Here is a 16,327-nt window from a genome sequence, read left to right on the forward strand (position 1 = left end):
CCTGGGACTCGGCCCCATCCAGAACGCGGGACATCTGCTGCGGCCTTAGATCTACCCAGGTGGGATACCAGCAACCGCAGGTTTCTGCCAGGCGGACAGCTGGAGAATCCCCTTCAGGAGGGCCCCCAGCCAGGTCTGGAGCTGGAGAGGGGGACTGTGGGCGGTGCAGCCAGTGCTCTGTCCCAAGGTGCCCTGTTCACCTGGGGAGTTCTGGAGACAGCCCCACCGTGGTGTCTCCCCTGCTCCAGGAGAGGACTCAGGGTTGGCCTTGTTAAACTCCTGGCCAGGCCTCGTCTCTCGGGCCTCCTCCAGGCCCTGGGTGTGAGCCTAATGCGAGCCAGTGGTCAGCCGTGCCAGGGACAGAGAAGGTAAGCCAGGCAGGGGCATCAGGATGGACGGAACCCCGCGAAGGCCAAGGTCACGAGCGCTCACCTCTGCGCCCCGGCTGCCCGGCTGTGGCCTGGGCAGCACCACGCTGTGCCCACGCCTCGCTCTGAGGTTCACAAGAACCTCTCCTTGCTGAGGAGGGGGTCGGGAAAGTGGCCGCCCACCTGCGCTTCCCTCTCTGCGCGTGCTGCCGGGGCCCCTGTGTGGACGGAGGCTCTCCAGCTCACCATCCTGTTTTCCCCTAATGTCTCCCGACAGCCCCTTCACTCAGAGTAAAACGAAACGGCAGCACTCATCGCGGCCTCTGCTTTCTGCCAGGGAGGGACGGCGTCTTTCCGCAGGCCCGCGGCCCGCGCCGGCCTTCTGATGTCAGCGTGCGCTTGGGCGTCACACGGCCGCGGCAGTCGGGGTTGTACCCGTGTCCTGGCCGCAGTCACGGCCGCCATGTGAGTTGGCCGACTGTCCTGGGTCTGTAGACGGAGGACAGAACTGTAGGGAGAAGGCGTGTGAGTCCTGTGCGGAGGCAGAGTGCAGGGTCTGCCCATAGCGTCTTCTCCACGTGTTGCTCACGGTTGATGTCTACGGACCCACACATGTTTTCATGGAACACATCCTGCTTTCAGGAAGCACCACCGTCTAACATGAGTGGGGGGTACTGAGGATGGAACTCAGGGGCATTCTATCTCCGAGCTTTACTCCCGGCCCTATCTGTATTCTTTATTTTGAAACAGGGTCTTGCTGAGTTGCAGAGGGCCTCACTAAGTAGCTGAGGCTGGCTGGGAAATGCAATCTTCCTGTCTCAACCTCCCAAATGCTGGGATTGCAAGCGTGCCCACCACGCCCGGCTAAACAGGTATTTTCCAAGGTGCTGATGTAATCATCAACTTATGGGATCTCTGTAACCGGTTGTTATAGTTTTATTAGATGCACTTGTAGATTGCAAGAAGTAGGGGAATAAAAATATCTTGACTGCACCTTCTAGAAAGAGGAGTTACTTCATCCAAGAAGAAAAATATTATGGCAGATACATATTTAAAGTACCACTAAAAATGGCAGAAGGTAGCCATTGTGGTGGCGCACACTTGTAATCCTAGTACTTAGGAGGCTGAGACAGGAGGATCACAGGTTCAAAGCCAGCCTCAGCAGCTCAGTAAGGCTCTTAGCAACTTGGTAAGACCCTGTTTCCAAATAAAATATTTAAAAAATAGGTTGAAAATGTAGCCTGGAGGTAGAAGGCCCTTGGGTTCCACCCCTAGTACCACCAAAAACAGACAGACCCAGCAGAAGGTTAGCCGGGAGTGGTGATACACACCTGTACGTGGGAGGCTGAGACAGGAGGACTGCAGGTTCAAGGACAGCCTCACCGAGTAGTGAGACTCGCAGCAACTTAGCAAGACTCTGCTTCAAAATAATAATAAAGTAGGGCTGAGGGCATCGCTTGGAGGAAGCATGCCCCTGGAATTAATCCCCAGTTCACACGCAGAGAAAGAAAGAATGGGAGGCAAATCCGCACTAGAAAATGGTCATACCACCCAGGCACCAAAGTACTCTGAAGCCATTCCCAGGGCCTGGCTAACGCCCACCGTTTCGCAGTTTGGGTCTGCCTGACACCCACAGGCAAGCTGGGGGAGGCCTCATCTGGCTTGACATCATTTGCAGAGCTGAACGGTCACGGGAGTGGAAGAAGCCCATTTCCCTCTCTTGGTATTGAGGCGAAATTTGCAGCGCAGTAAGTTTCAGCATGCTAACATGAACAACTCCACCTGGCTCACCGGTCCAGAAGCCATCCCATGCCCCTCCCCTCTCCTCCCACCTGCAACCATGACTCACCTCCCACCAGGAGGTTCTGAGTAACCTTTGGATGGTATTCAGCCTGAATTGGCCCCTTTGTGATGGTAGACACTCCCCTGGTGCTGTCCCCAAAGACAGGCGTCTATAAAAGCCAATCACACAAGTCATGGAGGTGGTGCAGGTTCTGTACCGATTTGTCAGGCATCTGCTGCCACCAGGCCAGCCCCTGCCTCTAGGTTCCCTTCACATAAGGGTTGCGGGCCATGGTTGTAACTCCAAAGTCCTCCTGTGTGTGGTTTCTGTATTTCTGGAGAGAGATTCACCAGCTTTCAGAAACCCATAATGGACAGCCGGGAGTGGTGGAGCACACCTGTAATCCCAGTACTTGGGAGGCTGAGACAGAAGGATCACAGGTTTGAGGACAGCCTTAGCAAGTAGTGAGACTCTCATCAACCTAGCAAGACCCTGTTTCAAAATAAAGATAAAATAGGGCTGAGTGTGTAGCTCAGAGGTAGAATGCCCCTGCATTCAATCCCAGTATTACAAAAAGGAAAAAAAAAAAAAAAAAGAAGAAGAAAAGAAAGGAAGCCATAATGGTAGGCATTACTCTGTTCAGTTTGTTTTTTAAATAATTTTTTTTGTGTGTGGTACTGGAAGTGGTGGAACCCAGGGGCTTTCTACCTCGGGGCTATACTCCCAGACCTATTTTTTATTTGGAAACAGGGTCTCACTAAGTTGCTGAGAGCCTCACTAAGCAGCTGAGGCTGGCTTCGAACCTGCGCGATCCTTCTGTCTCAGTCTCCCAAGCGTGGGGATTACAAGCGTGCACCACCATGCCCGGCTAAGTAATTTATTTTTATTTATTTATTTTTTTAATTTTTTAAATTTTTTTAGTAATTTACTTTTAAATAAAAGATTATTTTAAGCTGGGCATGGTGGCACACACTTGAAATACTTGGAAGGCTGAGACAGGAGGATCACAGGTTCATGGTCAGCCTCAGCTACTTAGTGAGGCCCTCCTCAACTCAGTGAGACCCTGTTTCAAAACAAAGAATAAAATTTGGGCTGCAGGTTTAGCTCGGAGGTAGAATGCCCCTGGGTTCCATCCACAGCCCCACACAAAAACATAAATAAGTAAAGAAATAAAAGATTATTTTAGAGCAGTTTTGGGTCAATGGGAGAGCTGGTACCGACAGTTCCTATATCCGCATTCACAATACTATGAACAAGTCTGTCTCTCATTCATGCTCCAATGCCCTTCTCCTATGTGGGACGCCACGAGGATCCGCTGGACTTTCCCTTCTCCCAGGCCTTGGAGCCCAGCAGTTTCCGATCACACCTGTATTCTCAAAGAAGGAGTAGATGCTGGCTTTGTTTAGAAAACCCAGCTTAGCCAGGAGCCGGCCTGGGGGTGGCATGCAGGTGTGTCCTGCCTGGCTGCTCCTCACGCCTCCCGGGCTGCGGCCTGGAGCAATCCTTACCTGTCTGAGTATGCCCCAGCACCTGCGGAGGACTGCCTGGCCTTTTAATCTGGCCAGCTCGTGGTCTCTTCCACTGCAGCTTTCTCATAGAAACAGCATCTTCCTCTTCACCTGCGTTCTTCACCTGTGCTCCTGGGCCGGCTCAGACCTGCCGCACACAGGCCTTTGCACCAGACCTCCTCGCTGGCACACTGGACGGCTGGTGCTCCAGACATCGGGTGACCGGCTGGCAGGGCCGCATCTCTCAGCGCCTCACACTGGCGGTGAGCAGAGCTGTGTTTCAGAACACACGGAAATAGTGCGTTCATCACATACACTTGTGTGTGTCCGTACAGGTGAGCAGACCTTGCGTGTGTCCAATCGCTCGCGGGGCTTGGGGACTGTGAAGAAGACAACTGTGGGGGAAGGGGACATGGAGGCAAATGCCCGCCATCGCCCACCCACTCTGCAGACAGCTCCGAAGGGCCACAGGTCCCCCGGCGGAGGGACAGCCCATCCTGCCCACCCCGTCCCCGTGCCTGGCGTCTGTGCAGCCCCCTCCAGGGCAGCTGGGAAAGGGAGATGGTGGTGAACTCAGCTGAAACGTCAGGTCAGGGGGGTTTCTGATGTCCCCTCCAGTCGCCACTGCCTATGAGCAACTCATCTCTGGCTGGGGTGCTTCCTAACACAGGAATGAGAGCGGCAGGAGGAACATCTTCTGAAGTGACACCGTTGGAGATGCCGCCCGCTTCATCCAGCTGTCGGATTTCTTCGCTTTTCCTTACCAACCAGATGGATTCAGCATAAAAAGTCATCCATCTGAGAGGGATTTTCATCAATGTCATTCAGAGAAGGTGAATCAGGCAATGACAATTGTGAGAAATGCTTTAATGCTGTTATTATATCAGTTTTAGCCAATCTAGTCACAATATTAAGGTGACTGCAGTGTTTGGCTTTGGTTTTAGTTTCTACATTATGTTTCGTGACAGAAAATCAAAAGGAGAAAATGAACCTGAGGATGGTGCCTGGCGGGTACGCCGGGGCCGTCCCGTCCGGCTGAGCCTGTGTTCAGGTATGTTGTCGGAGACCTGTGTCTTCTCAGAAAGAGTCAGAGCAGCCGGGCGTGGTGGTCCACACTTGTCATCCCAGCATTCGGGAGGCTGAAACCAGAGGCTCATGGCTCGTGTCCAGCCTCAGCTACTTAGTGAGGCCCTCTGCAACTCAGTGAGACCCTGTTTCAAAATAAAGAATAAAAAAAATAGGGCTGGGGATGTAGCTGGAAGCTAGAATGCCTCTGGGGTCCATCCCCAGTACCACACGCACGCATACACACACACGAGTCAGATTGAAGTTTTTTAAAAGCTAAGTGCTTGAGGACATTAGAAATCCCTGGATATTTGGCTCAGAGGGTATCTGTCTTGTTAGACGAGTTGCATTTCCCCACAAGAGGAGGCATTTGTGCGCCAGGCTGGTTTTCTGGCAGAGATGACCTTCCAGGGATTTCTCAAGAATGAGCCACCCAGCGCCCTTTGTTCTACTCCTTATTTTATTTTGGTACTGGGGATGGAATCCAGGGACATTCTACCTCTGAGGTACACCTCCAGCCCGATGTTTTATTCTTTTATTTTTGAAACGGGGTCTCACTGAGCTGCAGAGGGCCTCACTAAGCAGCTAAGGCTGTCAGAGAACCGTGATCCTCCTGTCTCAGCCTTCTACTCCATTTTTTTCAAGACTGTTTATCCAGCAAATGGTCTTGGAGGATGGAGGACTGTCTCCCTCATCAGCAGCAGACAGGTGCACTGAGAGCCTTGGAAGAGAGAAATCCTGTCTTCCCCTGGGGCCCTGGGCGGGCTGCCTGTGGGTTCTGAGCCGGGCTCCTCCCACACTGTGTGATGGTGTGGCGGGTCTCCCCGGCTCTGCTTGCTTGGCAGTTTGGGATGAGTGGAGAATTGCTACAAAATGCTGAGACTCTGTTACTGCTGACAGTGTGAATAAGAACCTGCCCTGAGCCTCTTGTCTCATATCTTCTGCCAGCATTCCTTAACCAAACCTGTCAGCCTGAAGAGACCAAGCAAGCTCTCAGCTGCTTCCCAGGCCGTACATTTCCTCCTATGTTCTCAACATAAACGTCCCAGGTGTCTTACACAGCACTGACCTGTGTAACCTGGTCACCTTCCAAACCTGGCTTCTCAATACTAGGGACCCGGATCTCAAGATGTGGATTTTGGGGCCCCAGCCTGCGGCCTCAGGGGCTTGGCAGTGAAGCCCCGTGAGTGGGCATCTGCTGTCTCTCCAGAGGAGTCCAGCCACAGACACCTCGGTCAGGACTTCTGACCCTCAGGGCAGAGAGAAAGGACGGATTCTGTTCTCAGCCCCTGGCCCGCGGTCGTATGCTTGGGTCCCTGGGCTGCCCCTGCGTGCCCTCTGCAGGAGGTGGGGAGGATACAGGGTTTGGAGGAGGGTCTACCCAGGAAGCACAGGAAGCAGGGGGTGAAGAGGAGCGAGCTGGCGGACAGGCAGATTCCACCCGTTCCAGGGTCCCTGTCGCCCATGGCAAGTCTCCGGGGATGGGGGGCATGGATATTTAAATGCTCAGCACTGGTTGTAGCTGAAGCGATGGTGGGTTGCTTGGAGTTCATGGTTTCCCCATCTTGGCTCTGCCACCACCATAGACTTCAGGAAACCTGCGGCTTTACAACGCCCATTAGCATGCTGAAGGCTCTGAGAAGTCTTTTACATCCCAAAAGTCAGGCAGCCTCATCATTCAGAGTTTTCCTAAGTAATTTGATTCCTAGGTCAACATCTGTGCCCAACACTGTATTTTCTGCATCACCGACAGGTTTTAACAGTAATATCTATGTGACTTATGTGGAGGGCAATTAGCTAGGGCAATACTTTTAGCAGAGTTGTTGCTGTTTAACCAAAGGATTATAATTATTGGTCAAAACAAACTAAAAGTTATTTATGCCAATATTGAAGTTCAAAGTTAGTCAGAGAAGGCTTTGGGATAATCATTTTGGGGATTCTGTCCCAGAATCAAAGTAATATCTAGTTCAAAACTCCTGTGAGCCCCAAATGCTAACCCAGAGCAAATCTAATCACAGTTCTACTGAAATCCTTCACAAGGCAGAAGATCCGGCGTTCAAGGCCCGTACGAGGTCCTTCCCGCAGCGGCCTGGTGTTGAGAGTGGAGCGGGGAGGTCAGCCACTCTAAGAGCACCGAGTCTGTGGCCAGGGGATTCTGAGATGCGCTGACTTATCCAGCAACGGGACCGAGCAAATTATTGAAGAGGAGTTTGCCTTCAGGATTGATTTAAAATTGACCTTTCTGAGGAGGATTTGGGCTCTGGCCACACCTGAATGCTTCCAGTAGCAAGCATTTACAAAGCTCACTAAACACCGCTCTCTGCTACGACGATGTACGTTCTGCTAAAGACCAATGCTCTTGTGTGGCTACGGAGGCAACCTCTGAGCTAGACTTGGGCACCACAGGAGAGAAGGCCGGGTGTGAAGTTCACTGCACAGACAGCCTACATGCATTCCTCCTGGTGTCCAGAGAGTGCCCTCCCCTAGCTTGAAAGAAAGGGCATGTTTGCCCAGATCGCTGTTTAGTCTGGGGCTATGCTTCATGCGGTTAAGACGCTTAATCAAGTTTATAGCTTCTGAGCTTTCTGTTTGTAATTCTGTGGCCTCTGAATTATATTGCTTTCCTTGCTACATGTCTAAAAACACACAGTTTCAGAAATGAGGACTCCTGTTTCTGAAGAGTCCCAGCTCCTGCCTGCCGGGGACTGAAGCAGTCTTCCCACCTTCTGGCTTGAAGGTGCAGGATCAAGGTTCTGATGGTTTTTGCCCACTTGAAGCTTAAACACATTTACTGGACAGAACTAATGTAAATAATAATCCTCTTCTTTCACTTGGCTTCTCTGAAGTGTATGACTTTCTTCTATTGTATAATAAGGTTTACAGTAGCTTTTCAATAGTAGCAAAAAAAAAAAAAAACCTGGAAATAAGCTCAGTTACAGCAACAGAAAAGGCAATCAGATTTATGATTTTGTGAACTTATTATTTAAAAAAAATTTTTTTCTGGTGGTACTGGGTTCCTGGAAACCCTTCTACCTCCGGGCTACACTCCCAGACCTATTTTATATTTTTATTTGGAAACAGGGTCTCTTAAGCCAGTGAGGCTGGATTGGAACCTGCGCGATCCTCCTGTCTCTGCCTCCCAAACACGGGGATTACAAGCGTGCGCCACCACGCCTGGCAACTTTTTATTATTTTAAAATTGATTTTAGCTTTAGAACAACCTTAATTTTACAGAAGAACTTGGGAAGGTAATAAAGGGAATTCTCATATTGTGATTTATTTCTGAACCTAGGTCTGGTTGTACAGTGAGGTCTAGTTTTCTCTGGCATACAGCTACCTCTATTCCTTATTCCGTGTACTAATTACGAACATTCCTCCACAGACCTCAAGAACACATCCTGGTGTTCGTCCTCATGCGTCTCACTGTCTTATCTCCAAGAAGCTTCCCACCCTCCCTCCATATGTTCATAACCCAAAAGCATGCTGTTATACCCTTCACCATGGTACCAGTGACGCCGGCATCCCGGGCATGGCTCCACATCCGAAAACCTCATCAAGTTTATTCCCAGATATTCAAACTCAAATGAGAATATTGCATTTTAATACCTTCTCAGGCACCCATCTTGGGAACTTCAGGAAGTCCTAACTGATGTATACACAGTTCTATAGGAAGGGAGGTAAACCTTCCCCCAAAACCAACCTGAGCACAAAGCGTTGAAGCAATGAATCATCATGGGGAGAGAGCTGAAGCATCCAAAGAAAGTGGGGCAGTGAATGTCGGAGCCAGGGCCTTGCGTGGACCAGAGCTGCGGAGCCCAGGCCCGCAGTGGGCCAGGGCCGCGGAGCCCAGGCTCATAGTGGACTAGAGCTGTGGAGCTTAGGCCCGCAGTGGGCCAGGGCCGCGGAGCCCAGGCTCATAGTGGACTAGAGCTGTGGAGCTTAGGCCCTTTGTGGCCTGAGAGCCGTGGAGCCCAGGCCCTCAGTGGACTAGAGCCGTGGAGCCTAGGCCCTCATGGAGCCCAGGCCCCCAGTTGGTGAGCAGCCGTGAAGCCCAGGCCCCTCACATGGCCAAGCATCCATAGCTGTTGTCTGAGGCACTACTCCTGTACACAACCACCGGGCTAGGCATGCATGCTTACACAACTTCACGCAATGCTCACGCTAAGCCCACGAACCACATATTATTATTATTATTATCCTGCCCATTGTGCAGAGCAGGGAATTGGGACATAAAGGTTAAATAGCCTATTTAATATTGACAGAGATAGGGAAAGATAGGGTCCGCGTGTGAATCTAGGCAGCCTGGATTTAAACTTTATATACACTTAGCCTCTGATTCTGACTCAGTATGCTAATGACGGAAGCAAAAGAAGGAACAGCTGAGCGTGGTGGTGCTCGCCTGCGCTCCTGGACTTGGGAGGCTGAGGCGGGAGGCTTGCAGATTTCAGGTCAGCCTCAGCAACTTAGTGAAGTCCTGCTTCAAAATAAGAAAATAAAACCAGGCTTAGAGGTAGAATGCTCCTGGGCTCAAACTATCAGAAAAGCTAGGTTATACAGCCTCTAACTTGATTCATGGCCCACAAATGGGTTATGACTCACATTTTAAAATCTGTTGTTCCTTTGGGAACCCTTAATCCTCCTTCAACCCAAGGGTAACAGAATGAGCAGTTTAAAAGAAAGCGCAACATCTGTACAAATTGCCTGTCCTGAGGGTAACAGGTTAAATGTCAGGAATAATTAGTATGAAATCATAGCATGGATTAAAGTTTCAATGAGATTCCTAACACAACAAATACCTCTTATTTTTATATATGCAACAAATACATTCTCTTTCTTTCTTTCTTTCTTTCTCTAATTTTATTTTTTTGTGGCATTGGGGTTTGAACATAGGAGCATTCTACCTCTGAGCTCAATCCCCAGCTCTATTTTATATTTTATTTTTGAAACAGGGTCTTGCCAAGTTGCTGAGACTGGCCTCAAACCTTCGATCCTTCTGTTTCAGCTTACCAAGTACTGAGATTACAGGCATGTGCCACCATTCCAGGCTTCTTCAAAAAGTACAGTTTGAAGCTGGGTGTGGTGGCACACACTTATAATCCCAGCATTTGGGAGGCTGAGACCTGAGGATCACGGTTTGTGGCCAGCCTCAGCTACTTAGTGAGGCCCTCTGCAACTTAGTGAGACCCTGTTTCAAAATAAAGAATAAAAATCAGGGCAAGGGGTATAGCTCAGAGGTCAAATGCCCCTGGGTTCCACCCCCAGATCCACACACACACACACAAAAAAAAACCCCAAAGTACAGGCTGAATTAATTATTGAGTGGCACTGGAAATTGAACCCAGGAGCATTCTACCTCTGATACATGCCCCTCCCCCCCCAAGTCCTATTTTCCTATGTTTTACTTTGAAACAAGGTCTTACTAAGTTGTGTAGGGTCTAAGTTGCTGAGGCTGGCTGTAAACCTATATTCCTCCTGTCCCCAAAGTACTGGGGTTACAAACATATGCCACCACACCTGGCTAAAACTCCCCAGATCCACAATTTAGAATTTGTAATTATTTCTCAAGTTACTGTCAGTATAAACCGTGAGTAACTTAGTTGCTTGGTGTGTGTGTGTGTGTGTGTGTGTGTGTGTGTGTGTGTGTGTGCGCATGCATGTTTAGGCTGCATTACATTTAAGAACATTTCTAGGCAGTAAGCCAGGCATGGTGGTGCATGCCTATAGTCCCAACTACACAGGAGGCTGAGATAGAATGATCTCTGGAGCCCAGAAGTTGGAGTCCAGCCTGGGAAACATACTGACACCCTGTCTCAAAACAAAACACCACGAGCCTGGCATGGTGGCGCAGGCTTGTAATCCCAGTACTTGGGAGGCTGAGATAGGAGGATTGCAGGTTTGCAGCCAGGCTCAGCTACTTAGTGAGGCCCTCTGCAACTTAGTGAGACCCTGTTTCAAAGTAAATAACGAAAAAAAAAATAGGGCTGGGGTATAGCTCAGAGGTAGTATGCCTCTGGGTTCCACCCCTAGTACCGCAAAAACAAACAAACAAACAAACAAACAAACAAAACCCAACAACCATGAAACAAAACAAACAACAGAGACAATATATTTTACAAATGATATTTCTTAGCAAAAGACAAGATAACGTCACATAATCTGTTTAAGAATAGTTAGCATCTCCCTCAGCTACCTGCTCCATGATGAAGATACAGAGCAGGTAGAATCTTGACTGATGCACGAGGGAAGGGTTCCACGCCGGGGCAGGTATTATGCAGAGCACTCACCAGAGGATGGCTCCTAATCATAATACAAGTTGTGCGGCCAGAGCGCATAACAATGTATCACGACAAGCAGGCCTTTTGGATTCAAATGCTCTAGATGGGGCTGGAAACATAGCAGTTCCCCATCCTGGGTGTGAGTTCAAACCTGCTGCCAAGATGCACACCCAAGAATCACTGGGCTGTCAACTCTTGGAACTGATAACTTCAGCAACACAGTTGTTTATTTCTATTTTAGCACTTAGGTCTGTATGAAAGCATCCCAGAATCCCATGGTACCTAAGCTAACTGCAAAGGCCCAGGATTCCATGATTTTTGGCAGCCGAAACGCAGCGATGGTTACAGAGGATCTTGATTGTCGCTCAACAAAGCAAGTGCCGCTGCAGACCATCAAGTGCCGTGAGAATAACGCACTATGATTACCTGGAAGCAAGACACATGTGAGCTTAATAAATGGAAGCACGCCATCTACTTTGGGCTGCTTATTCATTCCAGGGCCAGAAGAGCTACTGAAATTTCTGAGTTTCTAATTTAGAAAATCTTAAATAGGGAGAGAACGGTTTGGACAAGCCTGGCTAACAGTTTTCAAAAACTCATTAGTCCTGTAAAATTTCAATTTATCCTCTCAAATTTGCAGGGCTTCCAGCGCCTTTACCAATAATACCCTTTTCTTTTCAAGTTATCCTCACCTCCATCTGCAGTTCCCCATATCATTAAACTGAACAGGGGGTGTGACCGCAGAAAAAACCTGCCAGGTTCTCTGCCAATAATTACTATTAAAAGAATGGGGGGACATAGATATCTGAACATTCTGGAGGGACTGGCTTCCCTCTTGGTTCACCCAAACTGCTTTCAAGTTCTGAGGTTATTTCTCCATGTATAGCAAGAACTACATTTCGCCCATGATATTTGCCGGGCACCCATTGTGTATAGGGCATTGGGGCTGGCTCCGTGAAGGAGACTGTTCAAAGGAATGTCTTCCCGTGAATACACAGTTCATCCCGCCAGTTAGGAGCGCCTGTAGAATAATTCAGCCACAGGCGGGCCTGGCTGCCCAAACTCCTGGGTCTGCGCGTGACCGTGGCTCTTGGCAGGTCCTGCGGATCCTCCACATGGGCCTGGCTAAGGGGCCAAGCTAAGAAGCACAGCACAGTCAGCCGCAGATGCGTGGATGTACGACATCGGGCGTGCTAGGGGACTGACCTCTTGCCCTGGCTCCCACGGGCAGCCTGCCGTCTCTATTCCCCTTTTCTCCACACCCATGTCCTTAGATGCGACTGACTCCAGTGACCCAGGGTCCTCCTGAGGTCACCCAGCCCTTACTTCCGGAGGCGGAGCTCCCCGGCCTCTGCCCTCGTTCCTACTGAGCGAGCTCTCTCCAGCAAGCAAAACTTTGAGTGCCCAGGCCAGCGCAGCAGCTCAGTGCCTGGCCTCGTGCAGGGTATTCGCAGGCCTCTGAGCAAGCCACAGACCTGACCTCTTCATTGATGTCTTGAGGATGGCTGATGGCTCCCTCTAGGGGGGACAGCCTTGAAAACAGAGTTCTGGGAAGGGCCAGGGCGGGATTCTGGAAGGGGCTCCCTGGGCAGAGGACAACATCACCTCAGTGGCGTCCGAGGTTAGCCCCGGGAGCCGTACAGAAGCCAGCAAGGGCAGTGCCCTGGGTCCCAGTTTACAGACCCAGATTTAGGATTTACACAGCACAAGTAGTGCGTCCACATGGAGGTCTTTCCGGTCAGAAAACCATACTTGTCAGGGCTAGCATGCCAGCCACTAACCCGAGGCAGAAGGGAGACGTTCAGGAGGTCCTGCCGGCCCGGTGCTCGACCGTGCAATTAATTGTGCTGGCTGGTCATTTCCCATCCACACTTTTTCTAGCTAGGGGTAGATAGGCAAGATGGCGCTGGTCCAAAAACCTAAGCAAAAGTCTGAAAAGACTTCCACTTTTATGATGAAAATATGAGGGGCTGATTTCCAGGCGTCACGCTCCTTGCCCGTCTTTCTCCTTCTCAAGCAGAGCGTGACTCCAGTAGCTGGGGACGTAGCAGCCATCTTGTGGTCCTAGGGAACAGCAGGATGAACCCCTGCGTTTAGCCTCTGGTGCTGTCCACGAGCCAAGGGACCATCTTGGCACCGCAGACCTCTGCACTTTGGGTCATGCAAGAAAAATAAACACCTATGCAAGCTGGTAAATGGGCTTCTGTTATTTGCAGCCAAACATAAACTTAACTGACAGACTTAGAGCTTTGAGGAAAAGCCCCCGGGAGGCTGGCGCCTTGGGTCGCCTGGGAGATGGGCAAGCTTGTAGGGCAGCCTGTGAGCGAGGAAAGAGTATTTTGCTAAGTTGCTGAGGTTGGTTTCAAACCTGCGATCTTCCTGTCTCGGCCTCCCCAGTACTGGGGTTACAGGTATGCACCACCACGCCTGGCTGACCTGCGGTTTTAAATCCTGGCCACACAGATCAACACTGGGCTTTACCCTGGACTTTCCAATTCCTTTGGTCTGGAGAGGACTCTCTGTGTACGATTATGAGGAGAACACAGGACTGAGGGTGTCTCTGCTCAGAGTCAGGGTGGCCGTGAAAGTCCTCAAGGGCAGCAGGGTCCACGGGGTGCATCCTTGACACCGCTGACTTGGCCCCCAAACTCCTCGGTCACCTCCAAGCCCAGGAACGCTCTACATGGAGCAGGCAGGACATGCCTATCAATATTGGTCAATAGATCTATCATCTACCATCTGTCATTGATTGAATAGTCAGGAACCGAGCGGAAGATTTGACAAATGCCCTGGCTCTATTGCGCCAGTCTCAGCTGCAGACCTTCTGGCAGGCCTTCCGCCTCAGGGTGGAGCGATAGCGACCGCTGGACCTGGGCCAGCTCTGCAGTTACTACCAGCAGCCAGAGAGCGCGGCTCAGGTACCTGGGGAGCTGGCTCAGGTCACCAGGGCGGGGCATCCGGGTGCAGCAGGCCTGGTGGTGACGGGGCTGTTCCCTAAGCCCACAGAGCAGGAGCATATTTTAAAGAAGTCAGCGGGGCGTACTCTAGCTATGTCTGGGGCTGATCAGGAAACCAGGCTGATTCTCACTTCACTAAACGACATGCCAGGGCCAGGTGCCTCAGGGAAGTGTGGATGAGTGAGGGACCGTGCATGGGAGGTGGGTGGGTGCTGGGGAGTGGCCGCAGACTCACTCTAGGTCTCAGAGCAGATCGGGTGGAAACCTCTGGAGTGTGCAGGGCTTCCTGCCGGGACAGAGACTGGGCTGGGTTGAGGCCTTCAGGCTGTATCTGCACACTGGGAATGGCTGGCGCTGCCCCCTACCCACAGGAGCAGGGAGGGGGCCGCACAGAGCATCTAATCTCCGGTCTGCACTGCTCGAGGAGCAGGAGGAGCCGGAGTATGGCCCTGATCTGCCCAGGAAGGACTGGGCACGCAGGGCCCCGTGTAGCTCCAGCCAAACTCCCAAAGGCCCCGGCACTCCTCCATCCTCAGCTGTACTCAGCGAGTCCCCAGGGCCTCTGTTGGCCCTGCACCCAGACCCAGGCCCAGTGTTCTACGTGGGGTGAGGCCTGAAGGAAAACCAGTCCTGCCGAACAGAGACCCAGGGCCAGGACGCAGGAGTGTGTATAGGACTCTATTCCACCTGCCTCGGTGCATCAGACCCGTGGCAGGCACATGAGCACGCACACACCCACATGCACGGGCGCGTGTTTGTGTGTGCACCCTTGAAGATGCACAGATATGACCGGGTCATTCTCACTCCCTTCCGAGGCCCCAGCACAGAGCTTGGCCCAGGCCCAAGCAGGCCACAGCACCAGAGCCAGGGACCGCAGGGCCGCTGGGCGCTTCCACCCCTTCCAAGGCTGGGACTCGGTGGCAGGAAGCCTTGCATCTGCGTTGTCTGAGGACTTGTTTTGCCACATCTTATTTTTATGCTGGAAAGGATTTAAGCTGCTTGGAAAGGTCAGCATGTTCACCATCTGATTTCATGTTTCTAAGTGAAGCTACCCGCAGCTTTAGAACAAAAGGTGCCATCGGGAGCCCGGGAGCAGGCCGCAGGCCGGGCTGCAGGGTGGCCGGCAACCCTTGCGCAGTGTGTGGTCGGCCATGCCCAGCCCAGACCTTTTGATAGCCCCATCACAACGGCAATCCTGTACACCACACAGGCCTTCTGAGGGTAGGACTCCAACCCACCAGGGGAAATGGCCCAACCTCTTTACAGAAGCATGGGAAAACGTGAATAATATTGCGTAGACAGCTACTTAAGTTTTGTGAGACATCAAATGCTTTCTAACATAATCATTAAGCCAGCTTTGCAAACACATACCACCTGCTTTATCTGTGTCTAAAAGTTTAGAAAAACTACCATTTTCTTTTCTCAGGGAGAATGCCTTAATAGTTAAGCTCAGCCAGGCGTGGGGGCGCATGCTTGTAATCCCTGTACTTGGGAGGTGGAGACAGGAGGATCACACAGGTTCGAAGCAGACGCACTGGTTTAAGAGACCCTGTTTCCAAATTTAAAAAAGTATAAAAATAGGTCTGGGTGTATAGCCCGGAGGTAGAAGGGTTTCCAGGAACGCCAGTACCACCAAAAAATAAAAATTAAAAAAAAAAGTTAAGCTCAGCATTATTATCTATTCAAAGTTTAACTGGTTATTTGGAGCAGGCAGGTACTTTCTGAATTACTGCATTGCTTGTTAGAAAGTTGGTTCTCACTTTAAAGGGTCTTTCAAGTATATACAGCTCATCAAAAAGTAGAAATTTCAGCTGGGCGTGATGGCGCACGGTTGTAATCCCAGCATTTGGGAGGCTGAGACTGGAGGATCGCGGTTCACGGCCAGCCTCAACTACTTAGTGAGACCCTCCACAACTTAGTGAGACGCTGTTTCAAAATAAAGAATAAAAAATAGGCAGGGGGTGTAGCTCGGAGGTCAAATGCCTCTGGGTTCCATTCCCAGACCTACAAAAAATATTTTTCAACTAATATTAAAGATTAAAACAATTTAAATTATTACTTTTTTTTGGTACTGGGGATTAAATCCTGGGACATTATACCTCTGAGCTATACTCACAGTTCTATTTTGATTATTTATTTTGAAACAGGGTCTCATTAAGTTGTGGAGGGTCTCACTAATTAGCTGAGGCTGGCCAAAAACCTGCAATCCTCCTGTCTCAGCCTCCCAAGTACTGGGATTACAAGCTTGCACCATCAGGGATTACACACGTATACCACCAATTTAAATTATTTCTTGCCATATAATTGCAAAATATGGACTGGAGTTTGATATTTTTAAAAGTGAGATTTTCTGTCAGGCATGGTGGTACAC

The sequence above is a fragment of the Muscardinus avellanarius genome (assembly GCF_963383645.1).
Source record: "Muscardinus avellanarius genome assembly, chromosome: 17".
NCBI lineage: Eukaryota > Metazoa > Chordata > Mammalia > Rodentia > Gliridae > Muscardinus > Muscardinus avellanarius.